The sequence below is a fragment of the Dreissena polymorpha genome, chromosome 9 (assembly GCF_020536995.1).
Source record: "Dreissena polymorpha isolate Duluth1 chromosome 9, UMN_Dpol_1.0, whole genome shotgun sequence".
In the NCBI taxonomy this organism is placed as follows: domain Eukaryota; kingdom Metazoa; phylum Mollusca; class Bivalvia; order Myida; family Dreissenidae; genus Dreissena; species Dreissena polymorpha.
The window spans coordinates 78,708,691-78,732,159 of record NC_068363.1 but is presented as its reverse complement, the minus strand read 5'-3'; the positions used below and the strand labels follow the sequence as shown (position 1 = coordinate 78,732,159).

Here is a 23,469-nt window from a genome sequence, read left to right as displayed (position 1 = left end):
AAATGGTCGTATTTGATAAAATCCGTACGTATACGGAGCCTTTCTTGTAATATGGCCTCGCGGCGTATATCCTAATATGACAGCTCCTTTTGCTACATACAATCTTCCCTCGTCCGCACAGATGATTTGTAGCTCTCCCTCGAATTCTTGTCTTATACATTTTCGTATGTAATGCGATTCTGAAAGCCCACCGGCCAACATAATCGACTGAATAGGCTTGCCTTGTTTGTGACATTCTTCAACCATTTCTTTTAGGTTTTTTATAATCGCCGACCGTGACTTTTCGAAGAACTCTTTCGTCTGATTGGACAAATACATGTGGGTTTTGTTTTCATGCAGACGAACTGTGTTTCCATATAACGATCTTTCAAGCATTTCCGATGGACTCTCTTTTCTTATCTTGATACAGTTGTGAAAGACCACCTACATCTATGACGATCTTTTGTGTGCTATTTATAAACGTGTTCTTTTTGTTTTCGAAATCTCTTAGGAGATCGAAAAACTTTAATCGATTATCGGTTTTAAACTTATCAGCAACCGCTCTTCCGTAAAGTTTAAACCAGAAAATTAGATAACTCTTGGTCAATGACCGTCCCACCTGCGTAATCGCTAAATGGCCTGCATATTTCAGTAACTCTTCAATTATCAAGAATCTCGTGGGCACAAATATCAAATGTCCCTCCCCCAAGATCAGCAATAATGTACCGAGGACCTTTCTCCAATAGAACGCACGGCACGCATTGCCTTTGATCGCTATGTTTTTACTTTTAACAAACGCCGATGCTGCTTCGGGCTCTACCACGAGTCTGGTCTTTTCAGGAATGAATCCTGCACGCTCAGCAGCTTGTCGCATAAAGTTCCTGGAAAAATCACTCCAAATAGCAGGTACAGTTATGATCCACTGTACATCTTGATTCGTCATAGGTTTATCAAAAACCTTCTTACGCTTTATGTCTTTTAATATTTTTCTCTTCATATGTGCCAGCACGATTTTAAAGACTTCTATAGCGTTTATATCGTTTCCTTGATAAAGTAACATTCACATCTCTTGATTCCGTTTTATACAGCAACATTTTAAAATGTTTAAAGTAAAAATAAGATATCTGGTCTTTGGGCGACATTTTTTCATACTCATCAACTGCCTTCTTACCGAATGCACAAAACTTCTGGTCTGGATTCAGTAAAACACACGTAAGAACGCGTACTTCGGTCTGGTTAAAGGGGCTGTGAATTGTGTCGTCGGAAGAAAACTTGAAGGCGTAACCTGTCTATGTCGTCCCAAAATCTATGGCGGCGACTACAGCATGTTCTTTCGTAGATTTACCCCCCCCCATCTTGATATTATATATTAGTTGCTTTTTAACGCATCTGTACCAGTGTTTATATATCTGTATATAGATATATTTTAGATATACCTTAATGTATACAACTACGTGTACGTAACTACCAACTGTCCATTTGTATTATACATAACGCAATCTTGGTATCAAATCGTACGATCTCCTTTGCTATCTATTGATCCAATGCCACTTACACTTTATTGAAATGAGTATTTTCTAATGAAAGAGGTCCTTAAGCAAATAAAAATGGAATGTAACTTACACCTATGTTATGATGAGTTTAATTTGTACAACTGCTTTACAATTCTGGCTCAATTTATAGCTTAATTCACTTCATGTATCATATTCAATAAAATCACATACGATATACAAATTCCTGAGCACAACGCCATTATTTTCACAGTACTTAGTCTGTTGTTATGTTATATCATAATTAATACCGACACTTTCGATTTCGATTTCACAAATCGAACATAAAAATATGATAACACAGCCTTGAACCTCGATCTCTGTTAACACAAATCAACAGGTATGAACGTGACTATATATATCTTTCCTAAGGGAGACAAACATAACGTTTACTTCAATCTTACTGTGTCAGAGTTGACAATCTGAAAGTTAAAACATGTCCTTATGTTTTGTGCCGAATCTGTTTTGGGAACTTCCTAATTGTTGCTACATTCGGACATATTATCTAAAATTTTGCCAAATAAACTAGTATATTAACTAAAAAAAGGAGTGCAAAATTGGTATTCGCACGAATCATGAAATAACAATTTTCATTTATTGGACAATAACTAGCCGTAAAAAATGCGATAAAATGTGACACTATTAAGTGCCCTTATGTTTGGACAATAATAGTGGAAACAAAGCAAACTTTGGCAAAACCGAATCACAAACACACATCAGATTGAATAAAATCGAAGTATCTTTCACTAAGGAGACAATTATAACACACATTTTATCCTAACTTTATAAGAGTTGACAATGTCAAAATACAAAAAAATATATGAGTTATATTTCAACTTGTGCCACAGCTAACGTTGTATTTCAAAAGCACTGTAATATAAGTCCGTTAGTATTGTTTCGACATAGCTGACAAATAAATCATCGTTCAATGATCTTTTATGCGATTATTGACCCAAAAAGTATTTTGAAGGCTCGATCATAGAATTTGGCAATAATCCTACATTTAACAGTGCAGACTGTTAATATTTTTTAAATTAAAAATTAATTGGCAATAATATAAGCGTTTCAATAAGCAGAAAAAGTAAATTTATAAATTCATTTAAACGAAAATCATGGCATAGACAAAAAAAAAACGCAACACTAAAAAGAAAAAAAGTATTTACATATGTACAGTTTAAATTTCATTTAAACATTTCTATTCTTCAGCGCAATGAAGACAGAATAATGTCCCAAGAGTCCGGACAACTCTGACGTGTGGAAAATTCAATAATGATCTTCCATTTCCAACACCATCAAACTGTTCCCATGAAGTGAAGATCTGTGATGTTGTACCAGACATCACCTGTGATATGAATAGAATGCCCCTACAGCATATTTCTTCATTACGAATAAAACCGCAGTCTCCGGGTTTGATTGAAAGGCCAGTAGGATTTGTTTTTAATTTATAATATTTTTTTAGGGGAGGGTTTTGAGTTGTTGTTCTCTTTGCATGATTGATAAGACGTTGATTGCTAATTTGTTTATGCATTTGATTTGTAATTTGTATCTTTACCTCCAACAATTTACAATTTTCTTCTAACTGACATATATTGATCAAATCTGTTTTTTTTGCATGCATTTCCTATAATCTGTCCATTTTGTATACCAACACCTCCAATAGTCAGCATACAGTTGAGCAGGAATGAAATCCTTTTTGTTAAGATTCCATCGATGAGAGGGTAAATTCCAACTCGTTGGAATTCTGTCCAGCGATAACCTTGTCTCAAAGCTGTATTATACGCTTTGCACTAGAGTCCATACAATTTGTACCTGGTAATGCCGGAGGCAGCTTGGCGCATTATTTTGTGGCATGCATTATGATACATACGCTGGTAAGGTCCCTATAATGAAAGAAGTATAAACAGCACAATGTTTAAGGTTTTGCACGATCAACTAGACCCACTGATATATGTAAGCGTTGTCCATCTTGAATCAGGAGAACCTTCCCATCATCGCGACTAGGTATGAATTTACTTAAAAGGGTGTTCAATAAGTCCCATTTTACCAACCCTTTTTTCAGGCTGTACCAGATGAAACACCAACCAGCAACTCGGGGATGAGTTTTCCGGGTCAAAATGGTGTCAAAGCCTGGTCCCAAGTACTTCAGCAACCAATAAGGTCTCTGCGTGCGGAGACTGGTCAGCTCTAGATGTAATACTAAGTGGCTTGTGTTTAACTCTAAATTTTGTTTATCATGAAGGTTGTGGTTTTTAGGCACGACTTAAGATTACTAAAATAATCCATAAGCAAGGACTCTTTCGGCAGTTTGGCACTGTCAAAACACTGTTCGATTTTGTGATCTCTTTTCAACGCTGACAGCATTAAATGTTGCTATGTTAAGCATTCCATACATATATGACCGTTACTAGAATTGGCCATAGGTTGAAAATGCTGAATCAAACATTTGTGTGGATAAAATAACTACTGTGTCTAGATCGATCTTTTCCGAGATCGTGTACCGTAACGTATTTTATGGCACTCTTTATAATTTGAATGCACTTAGGACAGTACAATTCTCTCCATATGTCGCTTTTTTGCCTTTTATCTATCCAGTGGGTGATTAAAGCTTATACTTCATCTTCCAACGCTTATGGATGACATCAAACTAAAAAAATGCAATCAGCTAATTTTTCAACCTCTATGGAACGCTTAAAATACAAATTTGTTGTTGCCCTATTCATGATCCAAGCGTAGCACTTCATGAATGGAAGTCCTACTTCAACAGTAGATGGTATGTCTGATTTTCATATAAAAAAAAATTAAATTAAATAAATGTTTACTCAATTGAAACGCATATATAGTTTTGCCAACAAATATATTGGTAATATAAAAATAATATAAAGTATAAAGGTTTAAGAAAATGAGGTATTAAGCTAGTCGATTTTTATTCCAAATCTGTATTTATTATAAACGCAGTATTTGTTTTGGAAAAATTATTCATGCGTTCAGCCGGTGACGTCAACAAATCAAATCCTCAAATTGACGTTAGGTGCGAATAAAGGTGAGTCGCGGATATAGGTGCAAAACGACGTTTTATTTTTTATTAATGCATATATTATTTTAACATTTATTGCCAAGTGAAATAACAACAACCAATCTTTTTTATAATTAAACAAAACGCATTTAAGTAGTTTTCAAGAAAAAGATTATATTTAAATGTTAACTGTTTGTATCCCCAAATCTTATCAAACTGTGGGCATCTTTGAATACGTTTGTACTTCTTAAACGCGTTTGGACCGTTTCTCAAAAGTTATATATGCGCAAAAAAGCTTTATTTTGTGTTTATATTTTTAAAAATTTCGTATGTCTTTGTTGCATTATATTCTGATTTTCTCTGTGTAAAATGGACGTCACTTTCACAGATATCATATTTACTCTCTAATGTCTGCGTTTAAATCTTCTCAATACAATTTCCAGTGTGTGTTTTTTTAAAATGAAAAACAGGTTATATGGAACTTGTGTTTTGTGACTTTAATCGAAGCGAGTTGTTCGTATGTATATTCCTTGCAATTTTTTGCAACGTAACTTGAGGAAAAATGTTAGTGAATCAGCAGACAAATCACTTTCAGACACTTATTTTATTGATAAGTATTCGGTTGAATAATAATGCATTTGAACTTCGCTTATCATTAAGAGTTTGTCTTTCGTCAGAAGCCATTTGTTTAGAAAAAATTAAGTGTCGTTAATTCTTTGACACCTCTTTAATTAATGATAAAAAGCATTTGACAATATGTTTATCGCAATGTTTGCTCGTTTCTATGATAACTTGTTCGCTTTGATGAGATTTATCTGCCCTTTGTTTTGAATTATTTTCTTTTTTGTAAGCATTCAAAATCTTATTTGTTTTGCTCACTTTTTATTTCTAAAATATCACTGTCTTGGCCTTCTTTCAGAATCGCAGTTGTATAACGTAAGCTTCCGTTTCTACAGTATACGTTTTTATCACATGACATACCCTGTTTCCCATGTAATATAACAATTACATTATAATTTACATATTTTTTTAATATTACACATGTGTAATACAACATTTTTAAGCGCTTTCATTGGCTTAGTTTTCGTTTATTGATCAATCGCATTTTGTTATTATGCTGAAATGACGTTGCAACGTCAAATGACGTCACGAAATGTAAACATCATTCGGGATTTATCATCATGTTTGCGTTAATATTTATTTAATTTGCTCATTTAAAAGCATTTGATAATAAAGATCTGACACTCGTTGTCATATCATACCATATTTTATTAAACTCGTCCAGGAAATTCGTTAGTAAGCTCGCCAAATGCTCGCTTACTAAAAAAATTCCTGAACTCGTTTAATAAAGTATGGTATGATATGACAACTCGTGCCAGATCCTATATGTCTTAAAATTCCGAATTCTGTATCACGCTCATCTTTGATGATCACATAATTTAATTCAGTATAATTTGCAAGCACACATATCTTAGGCTATAATAATGTAACTAAAATTATACCCTTTAATATACTAAGCGCGAACAATATCTTGGTAAATTCTGAGTCCATTTTTGTGCAAATGTAGCCCTTACATTTTTCGTCAGATAAGGTGTATGTGCATACAATTAGAAGCCCATACAAGTCCGTCCGTATATTGACAGCTGTAAGCATGTTTTGAATATTAGACTAAAATAGTGTTCACCATATTTGTACGAAAGGATAATAGTGTGTATTCCACATAACGAAGATGGTATTATCCATAGTAATGATAGACATGTGCATAATTGTAAACTGTGTAAGGGAACATGCAAATCATAAAGCGAATGCACGCCAATCAATGATTTGCATGTATTCCGAGTTCTAAAAGATGACATATACAAATGTATTAACTAGGTCAGTTTCTAATATGTTACAAGATGATACCATTTGCATATAGCTGAATATTTTGTCTTAACAAGTAAGTATACATATAGAATATTATGTGAGTTTTGGATAAAGATCCAGTTTATCATGCGAGGCTTAGAACCTTGGTAGCGCATTTATCATATTATTTTCTCCCATTTTTCATTAATAAACACCAAATATCGCAGTTTTTGACAATTTTGTTCTTCCGTAGTTAGCAAACCCGAGTGAGGCATCCCGCGTAGATTTTATAACAAAGTAGTCCATGAGATATCAAACGTTTTATTGAACAAACAACCTTTGTAACATATGCCACTCATAATATTGTGTTGAAAACGAGACAAAGCTCATTTATATCAATAACAATAAATCAATAACGATAGCGCTATATTATTTTCGGGGCACTGGAATTCACCCGCAAGGCTCGTCGTAGTAAGAAGGTAAGCAAAAAATTGACAAGTGCTCGTGAGAGAATTTGAAATTCAAGACTTATTTATTTAGATCTGTGAGTGATCCTGTACTCGAGGAGTTAATGATATTGAAGTTATGGATGTTAAAGGTTGCCCTATAAAACTGTGAAGTTAAAAGCCTTGCTGTTGAAACATTGAATTCCGTGTTTACAGAGGAAGTTGTGTGGTGGGTGGGGAACATGAAATCTGAATTCAAAGTATATTCAGGAATTGTGACATACACCGGATTTGTTTGTGAGGTTAGTGTTGCTGTAATGTTGTGTTTGTTTTTCTGATGGTGTGTTCAGACTTCGACTGTGCTTTTGTGGAAGTTGACAATATGGCTGCACATCTTTGAAGTTGCTTTTCAGTCACTGAAGAATAGTTCAAAATGTACTGAACATTCTTATGACCAGTAATAGCCATAATTTCTGTAGGAGGAACATCATGGCCTCGCAGCTTCTGGACAAGATGTTTTCGCGCAGAGTGGTTTGTGTAACGTTTGCCCTCTGGAAGATTTGCTGCCACCGCCATGGTTTTGAGCATCTTTCCTTATTTGACTTCTCCAAGGCGTTGTCTCAAAAACCACTGACTGGAGCAACCCTCTCTGGTGCGCGGCGCTAGGTAAAATGGATCATCATCGTTTGAGAATCCATCTGGTCGCTTTGCCGAATAAGCCTTGTACATGGCGATTGGGTCACGAGGAGAATTAACCTTCCTGTAGTCGCCCAGATTTTCACCAGTGCGTGTTTTTGTCTGCCTCTCATGAAACTCTAAGAATTCATCACTCTCGGCAGTGGTTCGCAGCTTCACATCTCCCCATCTAAATAAAAGGTATGCTATGTGTTTTGTTTTATTTGTTTTTTATGATAAAAATCTTTTTTTTTTCTACTATTGCTATTTTTTACATAAAAAAAATACACAAAAGTACACACACAAATAAAGAAATAATAGGGCTTTTTCCTTTTTTGTGAAGCGGTCTTGGCCACCCCATTCGTGAAAAAATGAGTCGCGAACTGTTCAAAATTGTGAAAAAATGAGTCAAGAACTTTCTACAATTATGAAAATTTGAAACGCAAACTTTCTATAATTGTGCAAATTTGAGTTGCGAACTTCTTTACCTTAGTGAAAATTTGAGTAGCGAATTTCCGAAATTTGTGAAAAACGGCCATTCTCACAGACGGAAAAAAAGCCCTGAACAGTGCCATTTGAATAGTTATTGCTTCCATAACTTAAAATGTTGCTTTTTATTATTTTGAATGGCGCACCTTAAAAAAGGTATGTCAGTACTATATCAACTGTTTGCTAGAGGTATTTAAGCTACCATTAATAATTTTGATACTATATTGATAATATTTGTAAATAAATTGAGATGTTGTCTTCAAATTTGAATTAAAAAATTGTTGACACTTCCACAATTTTGTCAAATTTGGTGACATTGGACTCTGGCAGTCGACAGCGAAACTCCTGTAAATCATTTGTCACACTAACAGTATCATTCAACAATAATTTTATTTGAAACAAGCTTTTCTGCATTGAATACGGTATCCACAATTTTATTTGTTAAATTTTTTTTTAAAGTTGGTGTTCTATTAAAAAAAAAAAAGATGTAATTTGAGCTATCACTAATGATTGAAAGAATTCATTTTGATAAAATAGAGTTTACCACCTAAAATTGTGTTGTTCAGTTGTCCCTCTTAAGCCAAAGTGGAGACTGTTATTAAGCCACATTGTGTTTAACAGGGAACATGGAGTGTGTGGACCAAGGACAGCAGTTTCCCACATCTGGTATATGTCCTCATCAGTTAGAGGTTCAGCTTTCCTTGGGCGGTTGCCTTGGCCCTGTATAGAGCAATGTTCAACTGTTCGATAATGTCAAGGTATGCATGTATTAGGTGGTGTTCTGCCTTACATTACAGACATCCATCGGACAACTCAAATAGCATTAATTGTTTGTATTAAAGGGAGAGTATACGATTTTTCATATGTGATTAATTGTAATATATTGATAAAATATGTTACAATAACACAAAATAGGCAAAAAAACATATACGTTTAAGACGAATTTTATAAAATGCGCAGCAGCAAATACTAATAAGCGTCCCGAGCCGATTGGGACGAAGATATATCATACATATTTTCCTACAATAACCGAAGCATTTGTCTTTGTATAAGGATCAGAGTTAGTGTTCGTGTGTCGTATGAATAAATATTGTTGCCGGAATTTCAAATAAACCGTTAAACTTTATTACGTATGAATATATATTGTTGCCGGAATTTCAAATAAACCGTTAAACTTTATTTAGATTCACATCATACATGCATGACAAACATGCTGGCGAATTCGAATGTACAGACATTTTCGATTTTAGAATTAAATATCTGCTTTATTTCGCATTATTCGACATATGTTCTTTTTAACTTTTATTTTCATTTATATTGAAATATTTGTATAATAAGTGTTTTTACACATTTTATATAAATTCATAAATATTTGACAAAATAGTATACATGTGCTTTAACATTTCAATTAAATAATCCAGTCAAATGTACTTATTTGTGCTATTTACATTAAAAAAACACAACTACAAATGCAGATTATATGCTAGTTAATAGAAATGCTATGAATAATTTCAATAATGTATATATTTATTTTGATAGAATATGCATTTACTTGGATATGCTTCTTTAAATTTCTTTATATATTAAGAACAGAAATAAACCTGTTTCTTTAGGCTCTTCTTTTTTGCATTGAAGGTTTCACAAGTCAACGCAAAGTCTGTTCCGGAACCGGACATAATGCTGTGTGGAAAACGATGACGACGGAAGTACCGACCCAGCCTCTCAATGAACTTGGTTCATAGTCCGACCCATCCGGTTTAGTTAGAGAGAGGATAAATCTTTCCACATAGTGATCTAACTGATCAACGGGAATTTCATGTATTTGCTTTGTTTTGCCTTGTTGTGCAAGATATCTGCGAAATTTGTTGATATCAGCAAATGTTTTTTTTTGCTTTGTTTTTATTTTCTTGGTCAGTGATAAATTTATTGACATGTTCAATGTTAACATCCTTAAACTCATTGCTTTTTGAAGTTTCTTGCCTAATTAAATCCTTATTTTGATAATTTATGAGAATGTTCTCAGAAGCTAGATTGTCAGTAGCAGTTTGCTCTAGTTCATTGTCAAAATCAAACAACACTCTGGCATCAAACCCAAACATTGCCTGAAAGTCTTCATATGAAAGTTCAACAACATCTTGTGTATTTGCAATTTGCTCTTTGAGTTCAGTTTCAATGTCACTATCATCTAGTATTAAATTAAAATTTTGATATTCAATATGATCAGACATTTGTGTTGAATTTTATTCTGTTGCAGACAGCAATTTTAGTGTAGAATATTTAAAACATAAATACAGGAAAATAAATATATAACAAGAAAACAAATGTTTTGTTTTATTATGTATTTCTTTATTTTATATAATTTAATAACATTCTGACTTGATAATAATTATAAATCCATTTATTTATTTATGCCTATGAGATCGTTGAAAATATTAGTTTCACATGAACTTTATAAATGAGGTCAATAAAAGTAGTTTCGTCTATAAATAGCTATGGAAAATACCCTGATCTAAAATAGCGATAGTATAAAGGTCATGTTTATACGCTCGTTGTTATTCTATCGATTTTCATCTGGTTATAGGATAAAACGTCTTTCGACATCCGTAGTTATTTTGTTAAAGAAGTAATTCGGTGACACTGGCTCTAAAGTCGGAAGATGTTAAGTATTACAAATGATTTATCTGTTCCAAACGTGGTATATCGTTATCGCACGTTTTAAATATCTTACAGCAACCACTTAAAAATGTATTGATTACATATGGACTTATAAAAATAATATTTTTATCAACATCTAATCCCATATAATTTGGAAGTATACTCTATACACTTAGTTAAGCTAATAAAATGCTTAATACATGTAACGGACAATGCGGGCCGTGTATATTGTCTTAAGAACTATCGTGCAATGGCAATGTTGTTTCTAAGTCCCTTTTTGGCTATTGTGCAAACATGTATAATTTTAAGTTAAACTGTTTCCCCAAACAAAATCACGTGCAAACTGCGTTCCGACCCATTCAATATGGCAAACAGTACACAATATTATGTCGTGTTTCGCCTACCCGAAATGGTTTTACGAGAGTGAGTTTAACTTAATATAAACATAATTATGTGAACATGTTATTTCAAGCTTTTGCCAATGCTTGAAAAACTCCATTTTTATGCTTGTTCAGACATGACACAGGCACGCTCCCTGGACTGAAACTGCCTTCTTATCACCCGGTCGACTTTAACTCCGGGGAGATGTGCTGCTACATGATCGGAGTCTATCCGTCCTGCAGACGAGAAACAAAACTGTGGCCCTTTCCGCGACAGAAAGAGCAGCTTTAGATCGCAGATCTCGAAACTGCATGTTGTTTATGTTAACACCAATGTGTTCGTTCTATAATTGTTTTGAAACCGAAATGTGTTTATTTATACTTACGATATATGACAAATCAGGTTAAATTATCGAATTAAAATTTACAACAAATTGTTACTTAACGATCAACAGATTGTCGGTTTTGCGATATTGTTAGATTGATATATTAACTTACATATTACAATACTTTTACCACACGGAATATGTTGTTGAAAAGCATCGAAGGCTGATATTGCACAGAACACCAAGAACATACATTATTATGCTCACTAAAGTAATATTTAAGGTTAAGAGGAACGCCAAAGAAGGCCTAGTTTATTACTGAAACAATAAGCACAGCTATATTTTATTTCAATATCTCAATATATGAGAACAATACTGTATATTGAACAATTACAGAGTATCATTTAATACGTTTGCAAGCTCTCATTTCCAAATGAATTTGTATTTACCTAAATAAATATCAAAATTTATAAATATTATGACGCAAATAAAGTCACTGGGGATGGCAAATCATTATAATCATCGTTTTTGAGGTATTGAACTTTATTAAAGACTCAGTGATTTTCAAAGATGAAAACTGCACAATAAGCCATTTTAAGGTTTAATATTTCTACTAAAAGTATTAAAGTGTGCATTAATTGTAAAGATCAAATCACAAACGGCATGCGTGTGTCATTCATATATAAGATAGAAAAATCTTAGTTGATCTATTATTGCCTTTTTAATCATAGCTTTCACATTCAAACAAAACTCCATTAGGCATTTAAGTATTTCAAAATTTATGCAACGCCTTAAAGGTTGTCGAAAATGACACAAAACAATATGCAAGTAAATATCTTAATTTGAGAGTAGTAGAAGTATTGTAGAAGCAGTAGTTGTTGTTATAGTAGTAGCAGTAGTAGAAGAAGTAGTAGTAGTAGTAGTAGCAGTAGTAGTAGTAGTAGTAGTAGAAGTAGTAGTAGTAGTAGTAGTAGTTGTAGTAGTAGTAATAGTAGAAGAAGTAGTAGTAGTAGCAGTAGTAGTAGTAGTAGTAGTAGTAGTAGTAGTAGTAGTAGTAGTAGTAGTAGTAGTAGTAGTAGTAGTAGTAGTAGTAGTAGTAGTAGTAGTAGTAGTAGCAGTAGTAGTAGTTGTAGTAGTAGTAGTTGTTGTAGTAGTAGTAGTAGTAGTAGTAGTAGTAGTAGTAGTAGTAGTAGTAGTAGTAGTAGTAGTAGTAGTAGTAGTAGTAGTAGTAGTAGTAGTAGTAGTAGTAGTAGAAGTAGAAGAAGAAGTAGTAGTAGTAGTAGAAGTAGTAGTAGTAGTAGTAGTAGTAGTATTAGTAGTAGTAGTAGTTGTAGTAGTAGTAGTAGTAGTAGTAGTAGTAGTAGTAGTAGTAGTAGTAGTAGTAGTAGTAGTAGTAGTAGTAGTAGTAGTAGTAGTAGTAGTAGAAGAAGTAGTAGTAGTATTAGTAGTAGTAGTAGTATAAGTAGCAGTAGTAGTAGTAGTAGTAGTAGTAGTAGTAGTAGTAGTAGTAGTAGTAGTAGTAGTAGTAGTAGTAGTAGTAGTAGTAGTAGTAGTAGTAGTAGTAGTAGTAGTAGTAGTTGTAGTAGTAGTAGTAGTAGTAGTAGTAGTAGTAGTAGTAGTAGTAGTAGTAGTAGTAGTAGTAGTAGTAGTAGTAGTAGTAGTAGTAGTATTAGGAGTAGTAGTAGTAGTAGCAGTAGTAGGAGTAGTAGTAGTAGTAGTAGTAGTAGTAGTAGTAGTAGTAGTAGTAGTAGTAGTTTCGATTGTTGGTTCGATCGTAATCAGACACATATGTATCAAGCTGATAGAAGCGTTGTGGTATGATAAGTGAATTTGATTCATTATGTTGCAAACATGCTTTTTTGTCATCTTTTTTAGGTTGTTTAGATCATATTTGCCCCATGATTCAAAGCAAGCTATATTTGAAAGAAAATAATATTAAAGAATACACACCAACATAAATTATTATTACATCACCAAACGCCTTCTCGCGATAGGCATTTACGCTCTATAATCATAACACATGTGTAATTTTAGTATAGAGGCTGCCTTCTAAGAAAATCGTGTATTCTATATCGATATGTTTAGTGTCGCCGGGTGGTGAAAAGTGTGCAGCTCGTCTGGGACTCAAACCCGGGACCTCCCGATGCTCTCTCGACTGAGCTAACCGGACCGCCACACATGCTTCCACGAATCTTGCTTAAGTTCGGTACCGTGACATTCTCCCCTGCCAAGTTGAAATTCGTCCTCGAATTTGAGTCACATAGAACAGTGAAAAACTGAACCCGACAGCATAATAAGTGCAAGTGTAACTCGCTAGCGCGACGGGCCCCATGTTGGGCGCCATTGTCGCCGGGGGTTGAAACGTGTTTTATATTTGAAAGACGACCAAGAAGTAGACACCAAAACAACGATTATCCAGCAAGGCTTTGCCAATCCAGATTTTGTTCTTATAACAAAGAGTTTTCACTCCTTCATGGATCGTTCTTATTTACCATAAAGTTAAGGCATGATCGAAATAGTACCTAATTTATTTTAATTGTGTATTAATGTATTAGATTTTTAAAAGTAACATTATATAAAAATTTGGTATATATTATAAAATGTGTCGGAAACATATCAGACGATAACAGAATTATGCAGGTATGCTAAAACCAAGGACTCTTTCAAATCCACTCATTTTTAACCAGGTTTTCCGAAGGAAAAAACTGGTTATTAGATTGGCGAATGCGGGCGGGCTGGCTGGCTGGCTGGCTGGCTGGCTGGCGGGCTGGCGGGCTGGCTGGCGGGCTGGCGGGCGGGTGGAACAAGCTTGTCCGGGCCATAACTATGTCGTTCATTGTCATATTTTAAAATCATTTGGCACATTTGTTCACCATCATTGGACGGTGTGTCGCGCGAAATAATTACGTCGATATCTCCAATGTCAAGGTCACACTTTGAGTTAAAAGGTCAAAATTGGCAATAAATGAGCTTGTCTGGGCCATAACTATGTCATTCATTGTGATATTTTGCAATTATTTGGCACATTTGTTCACCATCATGGGACGGTGTGTAGCACGAAAGAATCACGTCAATATCTCCAATGTCAAGGTCACCACAACTTAAAATAGATTTATTTTGAAACAAACTTACAAAGGGGGTTAATTTTGTTTGTTCATTTCAAAAGTTCAGTTTGAGTTGTCTTCCTTAATCAGATTTTTTTTCACAATGAAAACCTGGTTTTGTGACAATTTTGTCCCTTGTTGGATTGTGTAATGACAATAAAGTATTTAACAATAGTTAAATTATTATAAATAAAATTTATATAAAAAAAACAACAACAATTCCTTTAACAGTCCACAAAATGGATACAAATCAGTGACCGATAAGATCTAATGCGCTAACCATTCGGCTAAACTGAATTACAAACATGAATCATCATGCTAAGTATTAATATTTGTATTGTATTATTCATGGTACTCTTACTCCCCTCCAACCTCACACACATACATGTTTATAAACGTTTAATGTTCAACAGTCTAGAATTTTACAGAAACGGAGCATTAATGATAGCTCTCTGTATAGTAAAATGACATCCTTTGATAATCTATGGAATGTTTTTCATAAGGTAAATATGAGTACAGGTCGTATGTAATATTTTATATGTAGCTACTCGGCTTTGTTCATATACAAAACATGATCTTCAAATCCTCCTTTAAAATTAAAACGAATCGCCATTTAATGCAAAAACTTTGCAGAGACAATTATCCGCATCAATTAATATAATTCATTGGCATAACAAAAGGCACGTGGAAAGATGATTTTGTTGGTCATTATTCCGCATGTAAAGGACCACATTGATTGCAGGTCGTGGAATTGAACAGTAAAACGCGCAACCTTCTTCAACGTTACGCGAGGTTCATTTCTTCTTTTTTATGAAAAGTTATATGTCTACCCATTGCCGCGCCCTTGTCATGCCTGTTTGTCGAAATAATTATTCAAAGATATGACATATACGCATAATTAATAATCAACTTGTATTATTGTTCAATGGCAGGTTCCAATGCGAACATGGTTTCCATGAATACATATTGTATGATTATCGCACTTGTATAATTGTAGAGAACTGCAACTTACTAAATCATTTTTGGCACACTATTAATGAAGTCAAAATGGAATATGTTGAGCAAATATTTGTGCTGATAATAACATTGAACTATGGATTGAACAATATGTCATTCTAAAAAAACGGTCCGAAGTAAAATACGTTTGTTAGTACAAAGATACGTCTGCATTTCTTAACGTGACAGTGATTTGTAGATAGAACAGTTCCACAATGTCGAGATCAATACAGTTTCTGTGTGCCCTTTTATATTTAGAAGAGTGTAAGTGCAAGAGCGTTTGTACTTAAAGGCTGTGTTCTCATATTTAGTATGTTCACTCGTATGCTATACATCATATAAGTATTGTTGTTCAATAACCTGATATACGCTTTGACGAATATATTTTCAATTGTTTTTTTAAATTGACCGTTCGACTTGTAAACGTATTTAGCTTTAACAAGACGTCGTTCCAGCAGTGTAGTCGTTACCTCACTTTAATGTATTGCGTTCAAACCCGCAAGGTATCAAGGTCAGTTCGCGGTCAGTAACATAACCGTTAGGTAAACGCATTCGCCCTTACTAGCAGTTTATTTTTATCAGAGAGATATTAAAAGATGATATCCGGCGGTATTATCATGGTATGCCAATAAAAGATTCTTAATGTGTTTTAAACAATTACATGACAAGTATCAGTTTTGATTAATTTAATTAAATATATTCCACGATATAGACCGATTCGCTTCCTTTGATCTCAAAAATATAACTTTTGATCGACAGCGATCACAATCAACGCAGGTGCGTGAAGTTGGTTCGCCGTTCGACGTTCGACATAAGCTCAACATTCAAATTACCGAATGTCGAGCTGACTCGGCATTCCAGCTCGACATTCAGTTCGGCATTCGCATATAGTGTAGTATGCTTATTTTCGAATGTCGAGCTGGCTCGGCATTCCAGCTCGACATTCAGTTCGACATTCGGTTATAGTGTTGTACAATTGTTTTTGAATGTCGAGCTGGCTCGTCATTCCAGCTCGACATTCAGTTCGACATCGGGAGATAGTGTTTAACAATTTTTTTGAATGTCGAGCTGGCTCGGCATTCCAGCTCGACATTCAGTTCGGTATTTGCATATAGTGTTGCATGCTAATTTTCGAATGTCGAGCTGGCTCGGCATTCCAGCTCGACATTCAGTTCGGCTTAAGCATATAGTGTTGTATGCTTATTTTCGAATGTCAAGGTGGCTAGGCATTCCAGCTCGACTTTCAGTTCGACATTCGGAGATAGTGTTATACAATTTTTTTTGAATGTCGAGCTGGCTCCGCATTCCAGCTCGACATTCAGTTCGGCATTCGCATATAGTGTTGTATGCTTATTTTCGAATGTCGAGCTGGCTTGGCATTCCAGCTCGACATTCAGTTCGGCATTCGTATATTGTATTGTATGCTTATTTTTGAATGTCGAACTGGCTCGGCATTCCAGCTCGACATTCAGTTCGGCATTCGCATATAGTGTTGTATGTCTATTTTCGAATGCCGAGCTGGCTCGGCATTCCAGCTCGTCATTCAGTTCGACATTCGGAGATAGTGTTGTACAAATTTTTGATATTTCTTGTTATTTCTTTCGAAAGTTTTATTTTAAGATTTCAAAAACTACAAATACAATATGAAAAGTTACACAATATTCTTATGCAATTACAGATCCAAAAAAAATTATAAACTCATCTATAATAAGTTGTATAATAGAAGTCAATGATGTACAAAGCATATCGATTAGTAAAATTTCTCTAACTGTCCACGTATGTAAGAAAGGCAATAACATTACACACATAATTTGCAGCCAATACATATTGTTTTGCAACTTAAGTGTTTTAATTGAAATATTCTGCATACACATCTAAATGTGTGATTATTGTATATACTATAAATGATGACAATATAACTTTTGTTCATATAAATAAGTTACAATCGAGAGTGTATTTGCTGGAGATAATTTAACAGTTCAAGAAAAGAGATGCTTAATGTCAGCAGACTCATACAGTTTACATAAGTAGTGTAAAATGATATGCATGGCAATTGCTAACCTATATAAATTGGTACATCGTTGATAAGGTAAAACTTTAAGTATAGCGTAATTGAACGACTTCTGTGTTGGAAAAACTTTAAAGAAATAATTTTTAAAAAGATTGTTCAGTGTGTTTAGACACATAAGTATCTTTAAATTGCAATAAAAGATTAAAATGGCATAGAGAAACAATAATAAATTTAATTATATTTGATGACACATATGTCTTATATTAAATTTGATTAAGTAAAGGTACTCTTTAACAAAGCTGTAAATCAAATCAAATTTTAATTGTACATTTTTTACAAAATGTTCAACAATTCTCATTTATTGTTAAAAATAAAAAAACATATCTAAGTTGATCACTTTCTCAAGTTATTATATTCACAAGTTTTGTTTGCATCATCTCCTTATATGCTTTGAAAGCATTTATTAATTTTAAACTTGTAAAGTATGGCTTAATACACTATAGCCGACTCTATCAGACTTTGTTGCATAGCCAAGTACAAAATGTTCTTATTATTAAAAAAGGCAAACCTGTTCTGGTAACATTTCATTGATAATTACTTAATATATCTGACATGTCCTGAATAAATATTAAAAAGTTTCAGCGTTAATCAAAATAGACATAAGGGATCAAAATTCAAAAGAGTATTTGTCTTATTACTGTGTGAATTGAATCTGTATTGGAACCACTGAATCTGTACGTTATTGGTTACATGTAATTAAAAGGGTCGCTTAAACATGCATTTGAATCCTTTTCATTAATTATGGTATTAAGTGTTGTGCTTATAATGATGGCAGTTCTTTTTTTTAAGATAGTGTATATAATTTTTGCACCAGACTTTGTGTCTGTATACGTTGTAATAATGGGGACCAAATTGGTTTGAGAATTTGATAATGTATTGGGTCGGGCAATTTGTACAATATTGTTTCACAAATGTATCTATTGCAATTGTCATCCCTGTATAATAAATGAAGTGTATGTTCAGAGTGTTCATTCTATTTAATTCATAAGCATAGTTTTAAACCTAAATATTTTTGTTCGATTGCATTGAAAGACTAATGCTTATTTAAGGCGCTCTCGAGTCTGTTCCCTGGGACTAGAACCAGTACTTAGTGTCTATTGGGGAGATCTAAAGAAAGCTCCCATTGTGTATGAATCGATACAGCAACCTCCCGGGGGCTAGGCGGTAAACATATCCATTACGCAACGGCGACCTTAATTAGCATAAATTAAGGTTTCATATTTGAATATATCATCAATACAATTAATTCCTTCAAAGAAGCGTGACTTAAGGGAAACACGTTTATTTTCAAATAATATATTCGGACTATAAACAAGAGGATAACACAATAGTTATTCTGTGTTTACTTCTTATTCACCACAATACAGTGAAATGCTTTTCAAAACATCTTCAAAAACATGGGTACAGATTTTTTTTCTATAATGAAACCATAATGTTAACTGCATCTGAATAGTTTATCAGTATTAAAATACATTTTGTGATGTCTTTCCAGTTATGGCTAGATGTTTGCTTTTTTGTAAGCAGGTAAGTTCCGATGATGTGATAAATGCACCAAATAGATCATATTATACCAATGTTAATGCATAAATTACTTCGTTTTTATCCCATTTTCAACGCGACATTGACGGTATAACACCTTATGGAATATACTAGCCTGTATTCAACATTGTGGGATATACCTGTCGCGTGCACGGACTACTTTTTACTTTACCACTGTATGATTTTTCATAAAAAAATAAAGTCGAGAAAACTTTAGCTTCAAAATTATACGACCTTCAACCTTTAAATCTAGTCATATGACATAATTTTTTGCCATCCGTATAATGAATCAGCTGATACTTATTGCGTCAGTTTCCCCCCCAATTTATCACATTTTCCTTATTTCGTGTAATGTGAATTGTTTATAATCCATGCATATACTTTTAACATTTAAGAATGTACAACAAGCCATACAAATATCGCACAATTCGTAAATAATCTGCAATAGCTCTATTTGCTTTCCGATTTAATTCCCGTTAGGCCTAGAGCTGTGTAAAGTATAAGATGGTAAAAATAGCACCACACTGGAATTCGGAACGTGCCATTTTATACACGGATATTATCCACTCATTTGTCTGTTGTGTAATGGAATGTTTTCCATTCTTTGTGTATTTATATATTATTCTTGTACAATAAGGGCATTTACTATAGACAAATAAAACGTTGTGCACGTTTAAACATACTTATGTTTGTATGCAGAAATCTGCCAATGCAACCGAGTTTACCAACGGCTATTATTTGATAAACTGCTCTGGTTCATTTTAACAGCAGTAATGTACATTGAGTACATGACGTAGCGTGTGACGAAGAAGAAAGTTTATTGAGTTCGTAAACTCATTTGAATACAGTGAAAGGATGGCATAAGGGTCTTTATTTAACTATGCTAAAATAATTATTAAAGGCCCTATATGCAAAATCGTCAATAATCGAGTTAAATCGATTATTAGATGGATTTTACAGGATAATTTAAGGTAAGAAACTAGTTCGAACGTGTTTTGGTTCTTGTTTGTACTTTTGTTGTTCCCTGTTCTCGGGGAAATGATTTTAACATGGGCGCCATTGATGCATCGGATCACACACGGCATACCCATAACATTATATAAAAAACACGTTCTGTGCGTCCTTAAATTCGTCGTCCGAAGTTGGAAAACGTATTGCCCTGTATATTAAGTCAAATAAAGTGTCAATCGCTGCAATTGTCTGTTAACTCGTCGAAATTGTCAAGGTCGTCGATGGTGTGCATGTTTGTTGACATCGACATCATTTTGTCAGGAGCAATTGCCGCCATATTGGATTTTGATCATTTTCTTTCGAAAATAAAATAAATTATAGTCAGGGATGGAGACTTATGTTTTACAATTAGTTGCCCGTGTGGACAACCATCTTTACTATTTTGGTTGCCCAGCTTAAGACTAACGAGCCAAGTACAATGTACATGTAGTGTCATGTGTATCTAATACTTTCTTTAATTAAAAGATAACTGAACAAAATTGCTTACATTACACACTTTCTGTGTATAATGTCTTAATAGTAAGTTGAATAATTTCCTTGGTCTTTATGAATAAATATTATTAAAATTATTAATCAACAGTCGCCAATTTTATTAAATGTTTAGAATCTAATTGTACTTGAATGTTTCAAGCTTAAAAAATCTAGTTGCCCGGCTGGACTACCAACTTTTGTATTTAAGTTGCCCAGGCTAAAATCTACTTGCCCCGGGCTCACGGGCAACCACTCATTTCCATCCCTGATAGTTAAGTAAAATCATTTTTTCGCGAACGTAATGTGCTACAATTCGCATAGTGCGTAAAATTGAATCGTGGCATATGGTGATATTTTTACTTGTTTTACAGTTTGTGTGTGAATTTTTTAAAGACTATTTTGCGTACCAGAACAAATACATTTATATCACTACGCATGGTTACATTCGTTAGATTTTAAGCGCTTTTAAGACTGAATAAAAATTATTGTTAAGGTTATTATATCTAATTATGTTACATGATCAAATGGGATAAATAGAATACTAAGATTAGCGTTGAATACAGAGAAGTTTATGTTGCTCGGCTCGAACACCGAAAGCGCTCGCCAAGGCTCGCGCTCCCGGTGTTCTTAGCCTCGCAACATAAACTTCTCTGTATTCAACGCTAACCTAGTATTCTCTATGTATCCTAAAGCTGCTATCATTTAAATTCATTAATAATAAACACATCTCATCGAAAACGTTGACGTTTGTAACCCAACAGCATTTTACTTCTATTTTGCCCTTTCAAAAAATCGACATTTTAAAATCTTATTTTGGTCCAACCTTTATCAATTTATTGTTTAGCGTAATATGCAATTAAGCAAGACAATACATAAGCGGTACAAATTTTACAAAATGTGTTTCTTTCAAGTATTTTCACTTATGAACAATACACAAACAACATATTTAATAAAGAGCAAATTATAATACATAATACATATTTATCAAATAACTGAACCTCGCCGATATTCGAGATTTAAACAACTCACGCAATAATTAAATTTACCTACTGCAAAGATACAATTATATATTCAAAATACAACGCATATGTCGTACACGCATACAGTAGGTCGTGTTTCAGGTCACCCGACTTAATTTATGAAAACAAATACATGCACCTTTAAACTGTCATGTAGGATATAAATAGTTATATATTGTTTTAGGATTGTACTGATTATTTATGGGTAAAATAAATGAATGTTATTTATTAATTAAAAACCTACAATATAATAAATGTGAAATTATATTTCCAAAGTGTTGTTTTTCCGTTTTAGAAACTTTATTTTTCCGTCAATATATTCTAAAATAATAGGAAAACACCCTTTTTCTACCTACCATACTTTTAGCGACCAAACCTTTAACAAACATATTGCTACTTCTTAGGAATTGCAAAGCTCGAGAATAATTTGTTTACGTCCTCTCGGGCTTTCTGACCGCTCAAAATATACAAGTAAAAGTTAAGAGCCCAATTAAGGTGCAGAAGGTACCAGGGCGTCTCTCTGATGAGGACATATTGATACAAATTAAACGAAATACTCTCTCGAAAGTAATACAAAATAGCAGTGACTAACCTCACAGGAACATTTGTTAAAATAAATTTAACATTGGTCAATATAAGATTAGTTGTCACTGCACGGAACCTGGCGGATTGATTGTGTCCTTGTCCAAACGGCGTGCGAATTCCTATCCAAATCACTGAACTCGCTGTAATTATGACGATGAATGGTATACGTGCATTGACCTTCAAACATACGGCTTTCGACAGCAAGGAAATGTCGAAGATATTTGACCACCACAAAAGCAATAGCTGTCGCAAACTCTGCAAGTATCACCCTTGGAACTGTCACAACCTGTTTAACATTAAACGGTATCGTAATACTCAACAGTCTCTCTATAGTTATGAAAACCAGTGTCCACATCGACAGTCCCACAATCGTCTGACCTAAGAACTCATGAAGTAGCAGGCGAAACGAGCTGGCCCTTAAAAATTTCGTTACCGCGTTATTTAAATCAGCAATCAACAACCATGGACCAATAAATGTTGGTAACAAATCTACGCAAACAAGTATTTCGAACAAAATATTGGTTGTAGTTACTTTGTCCTTCGCAACCACTATTATTATAAGCACATTCCCGATAATAGACGACGCTGCAATAGGCATTAAGAGGTAGGTAAATACTTCGTATAATTTATTTATCAGGTTTTCATAGCTGATATCCATCGTTGTGTTTCCAGAGATATTAATTTCATCAAAATGCTTGAACGAAATGAATTAACAACGCCCGAAGAAACTATATCACTAGTGATATGTCAACGTATTTATACCTCACTGAGCAATTATTAAATGATTAAATACTCAACAGTCTCTCTATAGTTATGAAAACCAGTGTCCACATCGACAGTCCCACAATCGTCTGACCTAAGAATTCATGAAGTAGCAGGCGAAACGAGCTGGCCCTTAAAAATTTCGTTACCGCGTTATTTAAATCAGCAATCAACAACCATGGACCAATAAATGTTGGTAACAAATCTACGCAAACAAGTATTTCGAACAAAATATTGGTTGTAGTTACTTTGTCCTTCGCAACCACTATTATTATAAGCACATTCCCGATAATAGACGACGCTGCAATAGGCATTAAGAGGTAGGTAAATTCTTCGTATAATTTATTTATCAGATTTTCATAGCTGATATCCATCGTTGTGTTTCCAGAGATATTAATTTCATCAAAATGCTTGAACGAAATGAATTAACAACGCCCGAAGAAACTATATCACTAGTGATATGTCAACGTATTTATACCTCACTGAGCAATTATTAAATGATTAAAATAAATTAATGATTATAAAATGATAACGAACTACATCCGTTGTGATT

The 23,469-nt window shown here is 33.9% G+C and overlaps 1 long non-coding RNA gene across 1 annotated transcript; it reads left to right on the top strand.

Annotated features, from left to right (window-relative positions):
* The first annotated feature begins 4,513 nt into the window (after positions 1 to 4,513).
* Positions 4,514 to 10,286, top strand: LOC127845193 (uncharacterized). The gene is made up of 3 exons (XR_008033105.1): positions 4,514 to 7,709; positions 8,619 to 8,755; positions 9,633 to 10,286. It is a non-coding gene; the product is annotated as an uncharacterized LOC127845193 (long non-coding RNA).
* The last annotated feature ends 13,183 nt before the right edge of the window (positions 10,287 to 23,469 follow it).